At 43.7% G+C, this 16,556-nt stretch overlaps 1 pseudogene across 1 annotated transcript; it reads left to right on the top strand.

Moving 5' to 3' along the window:
• The first annotated feature begins 61 nt into the window (after nucleotides 1–61).
• LOC311616592 (PRELI domain-containing protein 1, mitochondrial-like) lies at nucleotides 62–709 on the top strand (annotated as a pseudogene). The gene has a single exon. The product of its transcript is annotated as a PRELI domain-containing protein 1, mitochondrial-like (transcript).
• Nucleotides 710–16,556: the final 15,847 nt, after the last annotated feature.

The raw sequence follows: 16,556 nt of genomic DNA, 5'->3' as shown, positions 1-16,556 counted from the left end.
ACCCCCACTCCAGCCCGGGCTCTGCACCCCTGATGCTGCTCGGGTGCTGACCCCACCAGGCAGGGACAATGGTGAAGTATTTCCTGAGCCACAGAGTGCTCCGGAGTTCCTGCGACCAAGTGTCTGCTGCCTTCTGGCAGCGGTATCCGAATCCCTGTAGCAAACGTGTCCTGACAGAAGGCAGTGCACCAGGAGGTGACCCCTGACCAGAAGCTCCTGTCCTGGAGACTCCTGAGCAAGACCAACAGGATGCCCCGCGGGGCTGAGCCGCTATTTCCTGCCAATGTTGCTCACTCAGTGTACATCCTGGGAGGTTCTATTGTGGACCCACAGAACCATTCCATGCCCCCTTCACCTGGAACACCAATCATGCCCGGCTGACGGAGGTGGAGAAACAGTGTGTTACTGTGTACACTCTGATAACAGCGGCTGCACCAAAATCCACCTGGAAGCTTGGGCCTCCTGTAGCTTATTTGATCTCTCCAGAGCTGTTCAGGAATTTGGTCTCACCCGGTTCAAAAACAATGTGACCAAGTCAATGAAGAGTTTTGAATACATCTTGGCCAAGCGGCAAGGTGAGGTCCCTTTCAAAACCCAAGGAAGCCAAGGAGAAGGCAAAGGAGCCTGCACTGGCAGCTACAGAGAAGCCAAGGACCTTGCCAGCAAGGCAGCCACCAAGCAGCAGCAGCAGCAGCAGCAGTTTGTGTAGCCAGCCCTGACCCTGGTGTGGCAGCTCACCACCCACCCCCTGAATTCCCTCTGCCCTCCCCCCTGTATTTTATGATTAAAAGTCAAGTTCCAGCCCTAACCAGTTTGGCTCAGCAGATAGAGCGTCGGCCTGTGGACTGAAGGGTCCCGGGTTCGAATCTGGTCAAGGGCATGTACTTGGTTGCAGTCACATCCCCAGTGGGGGTTGTACAGGAGACAGCTGATTGATGATTCTAACTCTCTATCCCTCTGTCTTCCTCTCTTTACAACACCAATAAAAAAAATATTTTTTTTAAAGTCAAGTTCCAGGCTGAAAAAATAAAATAAAATAGCTATGAATTGGAGTTAGGAAAGAGGAAGACTTGTGCAGGCAGCAGCCTGTCCTCTGGCTCCAGAACAATGGGAAATAGAGGTGAGAAGAGGTGGGAAAATCAGATGGGCAGGGATCCCAGACTTCCCTTCTCTGGCCTTGGGCCTGGGGGTGAGAGGTACATTAGATAGCATGACTCATTCAGTAAGTAGCGGTAGCCAAGGGCCCGAGGTGCTCTTGCCCCTGATCCCATTTGGACTCTAGGAAACGACAATGAGATGTCATTTCACCTGTCAGAATGGCTATCATCAGCAAAACCAAATGATTTGCTGGTAGGGATGTGGAGAAAAGGGAACTCTCATGCATTGCTGGTGGGAATGCAGACTGGTGCAGCCACTATGGAAAACAATAGAGAGTTTCCTCAAAAAATTAAAAATGAAGCTCCCATTTGACCCAAAATCCTACTTCTAGGAATATATCTCAAGAAATCAGAAACACCAATTAGAAAGGATATATGCACCCCTATGTTCATAGCAGCACAATTCACTATAGCTAAGAGTTGGAAACAGCCTAAGTGCCCATCAGCAGATGAATGTATAAAAAACAGCAACTGTGGTACATCTACACAATGGAATACTACTCAGCTATAAAAAAGAAAGAATTCTTACCATTTGCAACAGTATGGATGGAACTGGAGAGTATTATGCTAAGTGAAATAAGCCAGTCAGAGAAAGACAAGTATCACATGATCTCACTCATATGTGGAATCTAATGGAAAAAAAAATAAACTGATAAACAAAATAGACCCAGAGACACAGAAGCATGGAATAAACTGTTGAACCTCAGAGGGAAGGCAGGGGAGGGTGGGTGGGAAGAGATCAACCAATGAACTTGTATGCATGTATGCATAACCTGTGGACACAGACAATGGGGTAGTAAGGGCCTGTCTGTGTTGGGGGTGGGAACAGGAGCAGGATGGAAGAGGTCAATAGGGGAAATGGGGGACTTATGTAATACTTTCAACAATAAATATTTAAAATAGCAAATAATTAATATTATTTGTTAATACTAACTAAATAAATAAATAATCATATCCTATATAATAAAACCCAGTGACTGAAATGGTAGAACAACCAGAGACCAGAATAACCATGGCCCAACTGGTCCCACCCCCCAGCAGGGACCCTCACCCGCATCAGGGTGGTGGGGCGTGGTCAGCCTGCAAACCACCATGGCACCTCCCCCTGGTTGGCCCCAGCTCCCAGCAGGCACCCCCACCCTGAATGGGGGCAGGGCCAGCCTGCAAACAGCCCATAATCCCTCACCCTGGTCAGCCCTTCAGTGGGACCCCCACCCCAATTGGGGTGTGGCCAGCCTGCAAACACCCAGGGTCTTTAACCCTTGCCGGCCCTGTCCCCCAGTGGGGACCATCACCTCGATCTAGGGCTCCATCAGGGCAGGCTGGCCGACCCCCATCCATGCACCAGGTCTCTATCCTATATACTAAAAGGGTAATATGCAAATTGACTCTAATGGCAGAATGACCAGAACAACCACTGGATCAGTCACTATGAGGTGCACTGACCACCTCTAGGTCCCTTTCCCCGGCTGGCAGGCTCCAATTGCCCAATGGTGAATGGGGATCTGGGGGTGCGAGGGGGCTGGGGCCACAAGATATACCCAACCAGATCTTCCCTGTGTCACCGGGTACTCTCCAGCAGCACTCATGTCACAAAGGCACTCCTCTCCTAAACACCCTTCCACCTCAACACACAGCACAGCTTTCCGGCGTCACAAGGAATTCATGACCACTGACTGAAGCAGAGAAGGAGGCTCTTGGAAACACAGATAGCTGATCCGAGAAAGGCAGTTATCATAAGATCCTGCTCAAGTGACTGAGCTAGTTCTCATTAAGCTAAACTCGTGAATATTTGTAACATCGAGATGCTATGAGGGTTGCGGAGTTGAACCCCAGTCATGTATGTGTTTCTCCCAATTATTGTCCCTCTCCCCATGCAGATTATCAGTAGGTAGCATAGACTTAATTGAAAATTTTGAGTTTGTGGTCTCCAATTTCTACCAAGTGGTCAGGTCATGGCTAACACAGTCATGAAGCATGACTAAGCAGAGAGGTGCTGGCCCGTGTCTCCCTTGCCCCTTTATTTATTTATTTATTTATTTATTTATTTATTTAATCTATTTATTTAAATTTACTGTACCTCCTAGTTTCTGGGAGAGAGTAAGAACCTACTTTAGCAGGAGTCTGGCTCCAAGTTGCAATACTACCTCGTATCATAAAAATAAGAGAAGTTTGTTTTTCCTTTGTATAATGCTAATTAACTAACACAGATGCCAGAGAAATTAGTGAGCCAGATTTCCCAGACACGAGTAGGTGTGAGGTTCTTAGGGTTCTGCTGAAGTAAGCATTTTCAGAAGCCACCATGGGAGAATGAGATGTGGTAAAAGGCTTTGTCTGTGTGGAGTTACATTCCTCAGGGAGCAAAGACTCATGCCCCTTAGCCCAGTCCTGGAGAAGGTGCAGCTGGGGTTCCAGGAGACCAACAGGAGGACTAGTGTCCAGAGCTCCTGCTCCATGCTGCTGCCGGGACCAGCTCAGCACTGAGCCTAATTAAAGCCCATTAGTCCGGTGTGTGGGTCCCACATGGCCGTGGGCCACACGGGCGCTGGGAGTGCACCCCTTGCAACAGGAGCCCCAAAAGGCCAGAGGGCCCAAGGCCAAGGGAGGCAAAAGGGAGGAACTCCCTTTGTTCAGAAGTTTAAATATTCAGGTTTCTGGCCCTTGTCGTGGACAGGCCTATTCTGTCCGCTGACTTGCTCCCAGGTGTGACTGACAAACAGGTAGGCACTTTCCCACATCATTCAGACCTTCCTGGACATGCATCCAAACTGCCTTTGTCCAGTCTCTCCCCCCATACATCAATAGGGAACAGACTTGGATAGTGTTAAATTAGCATAGCTATATAAATGGCATGCCTACATTATCTAGTCTTTCCTTGGCTCCTTCCCTATTAAATAATAACCAAGTTATTACAATGGTATCATAACTATCAGGCGAATTTAGGATAAACCTTGTGTAACAAATGGTGCCATCCTGTCCTCTCACTGGAAGATGAGTTATTATTTATCTTAAGAACATGGGTTGTGTCTGCTTAGCTATATAATCTCTTATTGGATTGCCAGTGATGCATATCACACGTACATAATTTTTAATCAGTAATAAAGGTGTTTTCTTTCCCCAATACCATTGTGGAGAGCTTTTCTGGATTGGAGGAGTTTTTATTTTTTTGGATATGTTAGGATATGTTTATTGATTTTAGAGAGAGGGAGGGGGAGAGAAAGAGAGAGAGAGAAAAACACACACACAAACAAGCAAACATTGATGTGGGAAAGAAACATTGATCGGTTGCCTCCCGTACTCTCCCTGCCTGGGAATGTGTCCTGACCAGGAATTGAGCCTGCAACCTTCTGATATACAGGATGATGCTCCAACCAGCTGAGCTGCCTGGCCAGGACAAGGAGATATTCTTTTTAATTAATTGTTCCCAGCACAGGGTATCTTCTCTGGAGCTTCTGGCTACCATTTCAAACTTCGTAGGAGTAAAACTGCAATCTGCCTCGGGTTTGTGGGGAAGCACAGGACTTGGCTGGAATGTCTGTGGGGAGGATTTTCTGAAAGGTCAGGGGTCTCTGAGGGGACCTTGCTGAAGGTGGCAGCCCCTGCCTTGACTTTTCCAAATAAGTCTGATCCCACGGGCTGTTTTACAAAAATCTCTGGTTTTTTAGACCCGACCTGTAGAAGCATATACTTCTCAAGGATATGTACCCTGCTGGTTGTATCTAGAGGTTAACTTTAGTTCAAGTTGTTATAACAATAAAAGCCAAAAGAGGCAGGCAAACAGGGATACTTGGCGACAATAGTCAAGTAGTGCCTTAGCCCTCTCTTTCACAGAAACGTGTGTCAGAGTAATCTGTTCACCCATCGCTTGTTCAGGGTCTGCCGGTCAGCCCCCCGCAGGGCCAGCCCTCTCACCAGACTTGTCTAGTGCTCTCAGCCATGGCATCTTCCACCAGCTGTCAAGCCTTAGTTCTTGAAGTCATCCATAATCCACCTGCTCCCCCTTCGAGTTAGTCACCAAGTTCTAGGCACACTTCTTTCACAGCCACCTCACATTCATCTCCTGTTGTCCCTTACCACTGCCATTTCCCAAACCAGGGTCCTCCTCATCTTCCTCTTGTTTTTATATCATGCGTCCCCTGATTCATGCAGCAAATATGTATTAAAATACTTCCTATGTGTCAGACACATAGGTCCTTGTCCTCATGGAGTTTACTTGTGGGGAGAAGGGAGACAAAACAAGCAGCACACACAGTAAATATTATTATATTAGAAGATGCTAAACACTAGGGGGGGGGGGAATGAGAGGGGGAGCAGGGGAAAGCTTACTGCAAGAGGCCCTGGCAGAAGAAGCAGGCTAGTTTTAAAAGGGTGGACAAGGCGGTCCTCACAAAGATGATGGCATTCTGACAGTAATAGGGCACCATCTGCAGGTTAATCTCTGCATTACAATAATTTGTTTTAAATTTAATGAAGTTACTCTCTACTTTTGTTTTCTGTTGCAGTCATTTCAGATCACAGCAAAAGCTAACAAATTGGAGATATTAGAGGAAAACCCTAAACCCTTGTTTCTGTGTCAATATGCTTGAAACACTTTGTAACCACAGAGACTGAAGTGTGTTTGAAGGACAGTGTTTAGCCCCTGCAGGTTGTCACCCTAAGCTGGAGTCCCAGCTGTGCCCCAGGAATCTATCTCAGCCTCTGCCAGGGCAGGAGATCTGGGGTGGGCATATGGACCAGCAGATCCTGGGGCTGTGCTCACCTCGTTCATTACTGAGTAATCCCTTTGGTCCCGGGCACTGTCACTCTGGATCCCCAAACAGTCACTCGAACAGTGACCCCTGGGAAAGGTTGGTTACTGATGTAGTGGGCCAATGGGATACTTTGCATGATGTCTGTCAGGTATAGTTAACACAGCCCTGGGGCAAAATGTGAACGTGTGCTGTGAACTGCAAAGAAATGTGTAATGCAAATGCAAGCTGTTTCTGATCTCCCCTGACAGGGGTAGCAAAGGGTATGGTTGCTGACCAATGGCTACATCCCAAGTATCTGAGGCTAGGCGATCCTGCTCTGTGTCTCTTACAAAGACAGTTGTTATTAGATTTATGGCCCACCCAGATAACCCAGGATGATCTCATTTTGAGGTCTTTAACTAAATTACTTCTACAAATACGGTCACATTAACAAGTCCTGGGGATTTGGAGGTAGGTGTCTGTTTTAGGAGGGCAGGGGAGAACCATTTAACCCACTGCACCATTCTAGTCATGAATTTACACCAAGCAAACTCAAAGGCTAACACGGGCCAAATAAACAAGGTTTAAGTGTATGTGGACCTAAAAAAAAAAAGCTTCATTTTTCATAGAAACATAGGTTTATTTTGCCAGAGACATGCTAAATACAAAGGGCTGAAATAAATGAGTAATCATTAACATAAAATAATAGAACATTTTAATAAAAATTAATATTTTTTCTTGAACATTAACTCACCAGACACTGAATAACTGCACAAATTAATAAGCAGAACGCAAATAAACCTATTTTTCTTGTTCTCCGAAAGCGAATTATTTCCTGTGGCTCACACCAAACAACTCAGTTCAAGACTAATGACGTGGCAATCAGCTGCTAAAACAGTTGCTGGTAGTATTAGTGGGGAGAAATGGTGGGCCAGCGCATAAGACGAGTAAGTGAAATGAATGCAATGTGGGAGATGAATGCATCTCCCGGAGGCTTTACCAAGTGGTTAAATCTTGTATCTCTGAGCAGAGTTTTCAAGTCAATAAACTCTCCCTTTTCCACATTTATGTTTTGGCCCCTGGATCAAGCACCCTCAGGATCCAGCCCGGCACCTACTCCCGGGCACTGCTGATCCGGCTGGCCAGTGGACAGCTTTGGGGCGTGAAGCCCTTTCTTTTCCTCTAAGGCCCAGCACAGCTTTGGCTGCGTTACCATTCAGCTTACATCCAGTCCTACACCTGGGGGCAAGAAGGGGGAGTGGGACACATCCTAGGATGCAGAACACAACAGATCTCAAAGGGAAGAGGCTCTGCATTATCTTCAAGCAAGGAGGGCGAGTGTTAGCTCTCAATATGGAGGAATAGTCCATATTTGTGGGCTTGGATGGTTCAGAGGAAGCTAGACATCCATTATGAGGGAGGGGTATCAACACACAGATATCCCATCCTATGTGTCCCACGCTGTCCCAGCCAAGGCTCTGACCTTGGCACAGTCATTCTGTCTTGGTTGGGAGTTTAGTCTTCATGGGCTCAGCTGCTTAATTGCTGGGCCTGGCCCTCAGCTTTCTCCAGCTTCCCAATGCAGATGAGATGGTCTCCGTAAGGCTTGCTGGCTACCACACTTAGACTGCAATTGTCTGGCAATTGTTTTCAGTCTTTTGTTACCATTTTATCATTTTCCAGAGAAAAGGGAACTTAATTATAGCCATTCCATCCAATTTCCCCCAGGCTTTTTTTTTTTAATTGTGATAAAACACACATTACATAAAACTTATTATCTTAACCACTTTTTTAAAAATAATTTTATTATTGAAAGTATTGCATATGGCTCTATTTTTTGTTGTTGTTGTTTTTTCCCCCCACCATTGCTCCCCTCCAGCCTGCCCCAGGCCTTCACCACCCTATTGTCTGTGTCCAGGGATTATGAACATATGCATACAAGTTCCTTGGTTGATTACCTCCCACCCACTCACCCTCTCCCCCCTTCCCTCCGAGATTCTGCACTCTGTTCCATTCTTCCAAGTCTCTGGATCCACTCCATTCATCAGCTTATTTTGTTACTTAGATTCCACATATGAGTGAGATCATGTGATACTTGTCTTTCTCTAACTGACTTATTTCACTTAGCATGATACTCTCCAGGTCCCTCCATGCCGCCTCAAAGGGTGAGATTCTTCTTTTTGTACTGCCGCACAGTATTCCATGGTGTGAATGTACCACAGCTTTTTTATTCACTCATCTTCTGTAATGGTCACTGCGCTATTGTAAATTGTGATGCTATGAGCATAGGATTGCATTAATTCTTTCTCATTGGTATTTCAAGTTTCTTAGGATATATATCTAGAAGTGGGATCACTGGGTCAAATATAGTTCTATATTTAATTTGTTGAGGAAACTTCATACTGTTTTCCATATTGGTGCACCAGTCTGCATTCCCACTAGCAGTGCACTAGGGTTCCATTTTTTCCACATCCTCACCAGCACTTGTCTTTTGTTGATTTGTTGATGATAGACACATTTGACTATATACTCAGGATTGATTTCTTGGCCCTCTATGTTATTCCAACTGCTTTGATGTCCATTTTTTTTTTTATGTCCATCTTTATGTCAGTACAATCCTGTTTTGACTATAGTAGCTTTGTAAAAAAATTTTGGAATCAGGAAGTGTGATACCTCTAACTTTGTCTTTTTTCAAGCTTGTTTTGGCTACTTTGGGGTTCCTTGAGAGTGTCCATATAAACTGTAGGATAAATTTTTTCCTATTTCTGCAAAAAATATACTATTGAGATTTAAATAAAAACTGCACCAAATCTGTAGATGGCTTTGGATAGTATCAACATCTTAACTATATTCCAATCCATGAACATGAGAAGTTCCATTGATTTTTAGAGTGGAATGAGAAACAGAGAGAAACACTGATGTGAAAGAGACATATTGATTGGTTGCCTCCCGCATGCCCCTAGACTAAGACCAAGAGCCTGCAACCGAGGTATGTGCCCTTGACCAGAATCTGAAACCCTTCAGTCTGCAGGCCAATGCTCTAGCCACTGAGCCAAACTGGAGACACAGCAAGAGTCCCACTGATTACAAGCTATGCCAACTGCCTGGGTGCTTGGGGTTTCCTGTAACCAGGAACCAGCAATAAAAGAGGAGTTATCATCTTGCAGGGGTAATTGTGGCCCTGATCATCAGGAGGAAGGAAGACTGCAGTTATACCGTGGACAGGAAAGGAGATAGGTGACACCTGTGATCCACTTGGGCAACTCGTGGGACTTTCTTGCTCAGTTGTGATAATAAATGAACAAGTGCAGCAATCCTTTTGAAAAGGGCATAGTGACCAGAGTTCAAACTCCACAAGGATGAGGATCAGGGTTAAAAAGAAAATACATAGTTGCAGCCCCCATCTTAGCAACTGGTAATGAGATTGTAGTTAATAGTTTTAATCTCCTTTTTCCATTGGCATTCACTGTCTCCTTTGTCTTCAGCCAGCACCTCAGCTGGTTGAAGTTATTTACCTAGTGGGGTAACGCAAACATTTATTCTTGAACCTTTGATGGTCTAGCCTTTTTATGATTGCTATAGTTTTTCATTAACTTTTTCTACTGGACAGGAATTATTAAGAAGCATCCCAGAGAATCTCTTAGATACTAGACATAGTTGTCTGTATTTTCCAAATATGCTTACAACAATATCACTTATCTCACATGCTCTTCCTCAGTGTGACCTTGTCGCTCTTCCATCAAGAGGTGAAGTCTAATTTCCCTCTCACTGAATCTGGGTTGGCCTTAGTGACTCACTTATAATCAATAGCATAGGCAGAAGTAACGCTGTGTGACTTCTGTGCTTAAGATAGAAGTAGTTTTATAGCTTCTGCCTTAGTTTCTCAGATGCTCCCTTTCAAAACTTGCCACCATTCTGTGAGAAGCCCCAGCCACACTGAAGACACATATACATGCTCTGGTTGACCATCCCAGCTGAGTTCAGTCTTTGAGTCATTCCAGTCCAGTTACCAGGCACTGAGTAAAGAAGCTCACAGATGATTCCAAGCCCAGTCATTCAACTCATCCTTAGTCATTCAAGACTTCCCAGTGGAGGCCCCAGACTTCGTGAAACGGAGACAAAGCATCTATATTCTTCCTCCTCTGACTTCCTAATCCACAGAATCTGTGAGCATAATAAGTGGTTACCTTATACCACTCTGTTTGAGGCAGTTTGAGTATAGTTGGAAATAACCAGAATATTCTGTCTGCTTTTATCATGTGAGAACTAGAGGCCCAGTACTCATGATTCAATTCTGGTCAATTTACTATCTCCACATAGACATGTCACTCCATTGTGACAACAAGGGCTGATCTGCAGGGCGACCGGGGGAGGGAGGAGTCCTTCTGGCACCTGCGGGTGCCTTGGCTAGCCTGGTGCTGCTCACTCTCCTGCCCTGCCTCCCTCCCCCTACTGCTACTGCTGGTTGGGGCCTGCAGGCTGGGGGCAGCTTCTGTGTCTGCCCCCTGGTGGTCAGTGCATGTCATAGCAACCAGTCATTCTGCCAGCCATTCTGCAGTTTGGTCAATTTGTATATTAGGGTTTTATTATAATGGATGCCCAATTCTTTTTGGTGTCCAGGATAAATCTCCCCAGTCAGTACAATAACTTTTACTTTCTCTAATGTTTAGTGGCACAAGGAGTCCCAAATGGCTGATGACAGTCTCAGTTTCCAATTAAATGGAGCTTTATATGTCCCATGGTGGGAAAATTTCTTCTCTGGGAGCTAAGACCTCCAAATAAGCAGAATCTAAAGTGGCGGGGGCGGGGGAGGTTGAAAGCAGAAATTCTGTGAGTGGGCTATGATGTACCATAGACATAGAGAAAGTATCTTTCTCTTACACCTCTTGATACCTGAGCTTGTATATACTGATTATGGGAGACACAGTATGTAAATTGACTGTTAAAGTATAAACTATATCTTGTAAGAGAGAATCTATCTTTTTGGTGTGTTGTCTCCCAATTGGCATCACAATTGGGTATGCAGTAGGCCATTCCATCATTTTATTGGGTTTGTCTTCTGAGTAAGATGAAAGCAGTAAATTTCATGTGTATGTTCCATTACTCTATTTTGTGTGTGTCATTGTGGGGTTTTTTCATGTGGTGTTTTTTTGTGTGGCCTCCTGATGGACATCATAGCTGGGTCTTCAGTAGGTAATTCTACCATTTTATCAGTTATCTGATGGTAAAGCCAATGAATTCCATATTGCATAAACCTATTGCTGCTTTTTTGCCATTAAATTAATTTCTTGATCAGAGGCAAAACTGTAAAGAATACCATGATGACACGTAAAGCATTCTTTAAGTCCAAGGATAGCAACGTTATAAGAAGCACTGCATATAGGAAAGGCAAATTTGTATCCCAACTGGATATCTCTTCTCATGAGGAGAAATCCCTGCAGCCTCCATAATATTTACCCTAGTGATGTCACCAAGTGATATCTTTTTTTTTTTTTTTTTTTTTTAAGTGGTAGGTCTCTGCCAATGTGGAGGAAAATATTAACATGACAAAAATACCGTGTCTCCAGAAACTTCAAGTTGTTGGGCTTTGAATTTTATAGTGTTTACATCCCACCTTGTGGTACTCAGGTCTTTAAGACATCCAAGATCCTGTCATGTATGTGCTCATCAGGTTCAGTTAGCATGTTCCAGCCATGTAGTCGGAACAGTGTGATGTTTTGAGATATAAAGACAGTCAAGCTCTCTGCAAATTAGATTATGTCAGGTAAGGGAATTAACATTACCTTGGTACCACAAAATGAGAAAACACACTATTGTGCCTGCTAGGTGAAAGCAGACTGCTTCTGGAGGGCCTTGCAATTCGGGAATCAGAAAATAGCATTTTCTAGATCAATTGCTGCCTACTCAGTGTCACATGCTGAGCTGTCCAGTAAAGATGCCACGTCTAGAATAGCAGCTGCCACAGGAGTTGTCATCTGGTCACATTTCTAATGAACAGCAATCATTCTCCCAGGGCTATCTGCCTCCGTGTAGGCCAGTTAAACAAGTTAAATGGAATTGTGTTAGGAAGCATCAGTTTTGCATTTTTTGAATCTTTGATGTTGTCATTAATCTCTGCTATTCTGCCATGAATGCAGCAACTGTTTACAATTTTTAAAATTTATCATTCTAGCAGGAAAGAAAAAATCCAGGGTCTTCCTTTTGGTTCTTATTGTAGCAGCTCTCATTTAATGGATCACAGCTATAGTGCAGATTCTTCCAGATACTGCTATATCAAGTTTACTAGGGGTGGGCAAATTATGATTGTGATTCAAATCTGGCCCTCCTAGATGCGTCTGTAGATGTAGTTTTATTAACACGTAGACATGTTCATTCATGTACATACTGTCTGTGGCTGCTTTCATCATAAAATCACAAGCTGAATAATTGTCACAGAGACCATATGGCCTGGAAAGCCTAAAATATTTTCTCTCTAAGCATTTATAGAAGGCTTTCCAACCCCCGAATTATACATTCAAAAACTATAGTTTATAGATGAGGTGGTCCATAGACCCTCTGTACCCCCAGTGAGATGGAGCTGGCTACAAACCCCATTTACTACTAAGCCCCAATTTGAACTGTGGAGTGGAGTGGTATATTCTATCTCCCAGACTTAGCAGCAGGCCAGAATTAGTATCTACCTAGTAATCTACAAAAGATCCAGGTAATGCAGCTGGGTATTTCTCTTTCTACATACACAATAGCCCTCGTAGTGATCACAGATCTATTCCTGGGGCAGGTTTGAAGGAAGAAATACACCTACTATGACAGTGTGTCTGGCTCCTTCTCCAGGTCTAATAACTGGTTCTAGAAACTGGATGACAGACCGTGTCAACTCCATTGCGGCAACCCAAACCAGGTTTCTGGTCACCAGATCTGAAGTTTTTCTTGTAATATAGATTAAATTATATTTAAGTAAGCCATCATCTCTTTTTTTTTAATTCCTAGAGACAATGTGAACATTTAGCCATCACCAAAGATCCCTATTAGGTCAAAACATTCTGATTAAAATTTCATCCCCATTGTCTATTATGACATTTGTACCTGCTTTGACTCTGGAAGTAAAGTTGGCTCTCAAATCCCATATTCCAGTGAAAGCACATCTCAATGGCAACATCTTCCACTGTCATTTCTTTGTGGAGAACATTCATCTTTTCATTCTGCTTTTCAATAATGCTGACATTTCCACTCACATTTCTTAATGCCATAATTTGAGAAATAAAATGTCCTTGAATTTATTGTTGCTTCTGCAAAAACCCTACCCTATTGAAACACTGAAACCTGTATGGCTAAAGATAAAATTTTTTCACCTCCTTCAGAAATATTTTACTCTTCACATTCCATAAGCCATTTATCCAGTTAACTGTCCAGATCTGAAAGGATTGTAAAATTCTTATCTCCCCTAGAGGGCCATGTGTTTACAGCCCAGACTCTGCCCTTGGCTAAGCCCCAAGATGATAGCAAAACTGAAACACTACTTCCTTAGGGATTTGTATGTCAAAAGGGGTGAAGCCTAAAATTTGGACCCATTTCTGGGTAATTACAACAAGATTCACCCAAATAAATAGATGATCGATAGATGATAGATGATAGGTAGATAGATAGATATATGATAGATAGATAGATAGATAGATAGATAGATAGATAGATAGATGATAGATAGATGATAGATAAGGTCCTTGGAAAAACATATTCCATTCCAAAAGGTGAGGGTGAGAACTCCAGGCTCTTTTTGTCGAGTCTCAAAGGAGTAAAAGGTTTTTTCTCTCCTTTGGGGAGGGGAGAAGACTGACTCTCCTCTCTCTACAAAGAGAAACTCTGTTGACCTCCAATCTTTGTAAGGAGGGTATAACCTGTGAGCACACAGGACGTTTCCATCAGCTCTCATTGCAGGACGGAGGAGTGGGCACTGATGCTGTAATGTTGCCCTGACTATTTATCAACAAAGGGCTGTTTTTCCTGGTTCAGGAGCCACATGTTCCTGCGTAGTCACATAAGTAAAGTAGGTAACTGTGTAGGTGAAGTGACACTGAGACCTTCCACAGTCTGTAGTAAAGCACACAGTGAAGGGAGTGTTCTCTGGGCCCTCCGGGGTGTGTGCTTAGGGAAGGGGATGTGGTGGCACATGATCAACCTCCTGATCATTCCAACATTTCTTTCTCTCTTAGCCTTTGTTTAAATTCTTTCTTCTGTAATACATAGGAATATTTTGGCATCTTGATTTATTGAATATAGACTACCATTAAATCCAAAATTTACACAACTAATCAATTAAATTGTTAAAACCACTCTCAGATGCTCAAGCTAACATGCTGAATCCAGAAACCCCACTAAGTGCGCCCATTTCATAAGTTGACTAAGGGCATGCCATAGTTTACTCTAACATTCTTAGAATCCAGTTCCAAACATATTTCCCATGTTTCTACCAATGTACATAGTGAAGCCTTGGATTTGGTGGAAGTTTAAGCCATTTCTTTCCAGGGTGCACTTTGGGCTTTCCTCCATAAAACATGCTGAGCTCTAACTCCAATTAGAGGTCTAAATGCACAAAGGAGTGAAGAAGTGGATACTGGAGAGAATGAGCATCTTCTTGCAAAAAGTAACGGCCTCGGGTAAAGTTATTACAAGGTTTCCAAGCCAGGGAACCTTGTAATAACTTATCTCCACACATACGAGGAAGTGTTGCTTCTGCTGGCAAAAAGACTTGAGGATTCAAAGTGCTCAGCTGTCAATCAATGCTCTTTTATACAAGAGATCTGGCAATCTCTGAAGTCAATTTACATTGTAATTCCACCATTCACACAATTAATCTTATTTTCATTGATGTCTACTTATAGCTGCAAAGAGAGAGGAGATATTTTTGGAGGAGTTGCCTTAGATATACTCTGGTTCTCTCATTCTGACTTGAGCTGAGTGGTCAGTGGTCAGTGGTCTGAGGCTGTCTTTTTTAACCCCTGAAAGCTCTTTAGGGATGTCAGAAATAGTCACTCCATCTGTGGTTGGCAAAATTCTAACATAGCCCCTAAGATCCCCACCCCTTTTTGTATGTTCTTTATGTAATTTCCTCCCCTTGAATGTGGGTGGAACCTGAGAATATGATGGGATATCAGTATCCTGATGCCAAAAGAATGTTACAGATGTAATTAAGGATACTAATCAGTTAACACTCAGCTTATCCAAAAGAACATCATCTAAGTGGGCCTGGCCTAATTGTATCAGCCTTCTAAATCTGGGTCTAGAAGTCAGAGAAAGAGGGAGCCAGAGATTTGAAGCATGAGAAGAATTCGATGTAAAGGAGATTCTCAATTCCTGGTTTAAAGCCAGAAGGGGCCATGTGGTAAGGAATGTGGGTGGACTACAAGAGCTGAAGATGGCTCCTAGTTTACATCTTTATTTTTAATCTTGTGATCAGAGATTCCAACTATGCCATGTCAGAACTTCTGACCTACAGAATCCGGAGCAAATAAATGAGTCTTGTTTTAAACTGCTAAGTATGTGGTTCTTTGTTATTTAGCAGAAGAAAACTAAGACATCAGCATATAGTCTTTTTTTTAATATATATTTTTATTGATTTTTACAGAGGAAGGGAGAGGGATAGAGAGTTAAAAACATCAATGAGAGAGAAACATCAATCAGCTGTCTCCTGCACCCTTCACTGGGGATGTGCCCACAACCAAGGTACATGCCCTTGTCTGGAATTGAACCTGGGACCTTTCAGTCCGCAGGCAGACGCTCTATCCACTGAGCCAAACTGGTTTTGGCCAGCATATAGTCCTTTTAGAGATCATGGCTAATAATCTATCCAGTGCAGCAGCTACTTGGTCTCCCACACTTGTTTCATTAGGCATTGTATCACAATCACAAGAGGTGATAATATAACTAATTATGAAGCCATAGCATAGCGTGGATTACTGGCATTCTGATTTGCAAGGAACTTAGCACTGTGTTCAAGGCAAGGGAGGTTTCCAAGCTAATCCGAGAATCTCATCTTACCTAATAATAAACAAACATGAAAATTGACTGTACCTCCACTATACCCACAGCCAATCAGGTGTGAGTATGTAAATCAACCCAATAAAGTTGGCCGGTTAATTTGCATATGCAGACATGGAGCAGCCAGGAGGGGTGGGATGCCTGCTATGAGGGGGAGAGGGTAGGAGAGGGAGATACAGGAGCAGTGCTCCACCAGGAGAGAATATTTGCAGGCTCCCTGGAGGCCAGGAGTGAAGCCAGGGGAAGGAAGGACTATTCCTGCACGAATATCGTGCAACAGGCCTCTAGTTTATATATATATATACTAGTAGCCCTGCTCATGAATCCATGCATCAGTAGCTTGCCAGTAGCTCACTGCCAACCTCCAGTAGCTCTTCACATGCTCCCCTGCCCTCCTGTAACTCCCCCCGCCATCCCTTGTCCCACCACCTCCTAGCTTGCTGCCCTTCCCCCTCCTGTAGCTCTCCACTGTCCATTTGTAGCTCACTGCCCCACCTTCCTGCTGATCTGTGATCCAGTCATTACACTGTCGGTCTTTACACTTCATGGTGTAATGACCATTTCCATATTACATCTTAATTATATAGGATTGACTTCAGAGAGGAAGAGAGAGGGATAGAGAGAGAGAAACATCAAT

This window comes from Pipistrellus hanaki, assembly GCF_964339955.1.
Source record: "Pipistrellus hanaki genome assembly, chromosome: 2".
Taxonomy (NCBI): Eukaryota; Metazoa; Chordata; class Mammalia; order Chiroptera; family Vespertilionidae; genus Pipistrellus; species Pipistrellus hanaki.
This window is presented reverse-complemented; position numbering and strand designations above follow the sequence as displayed.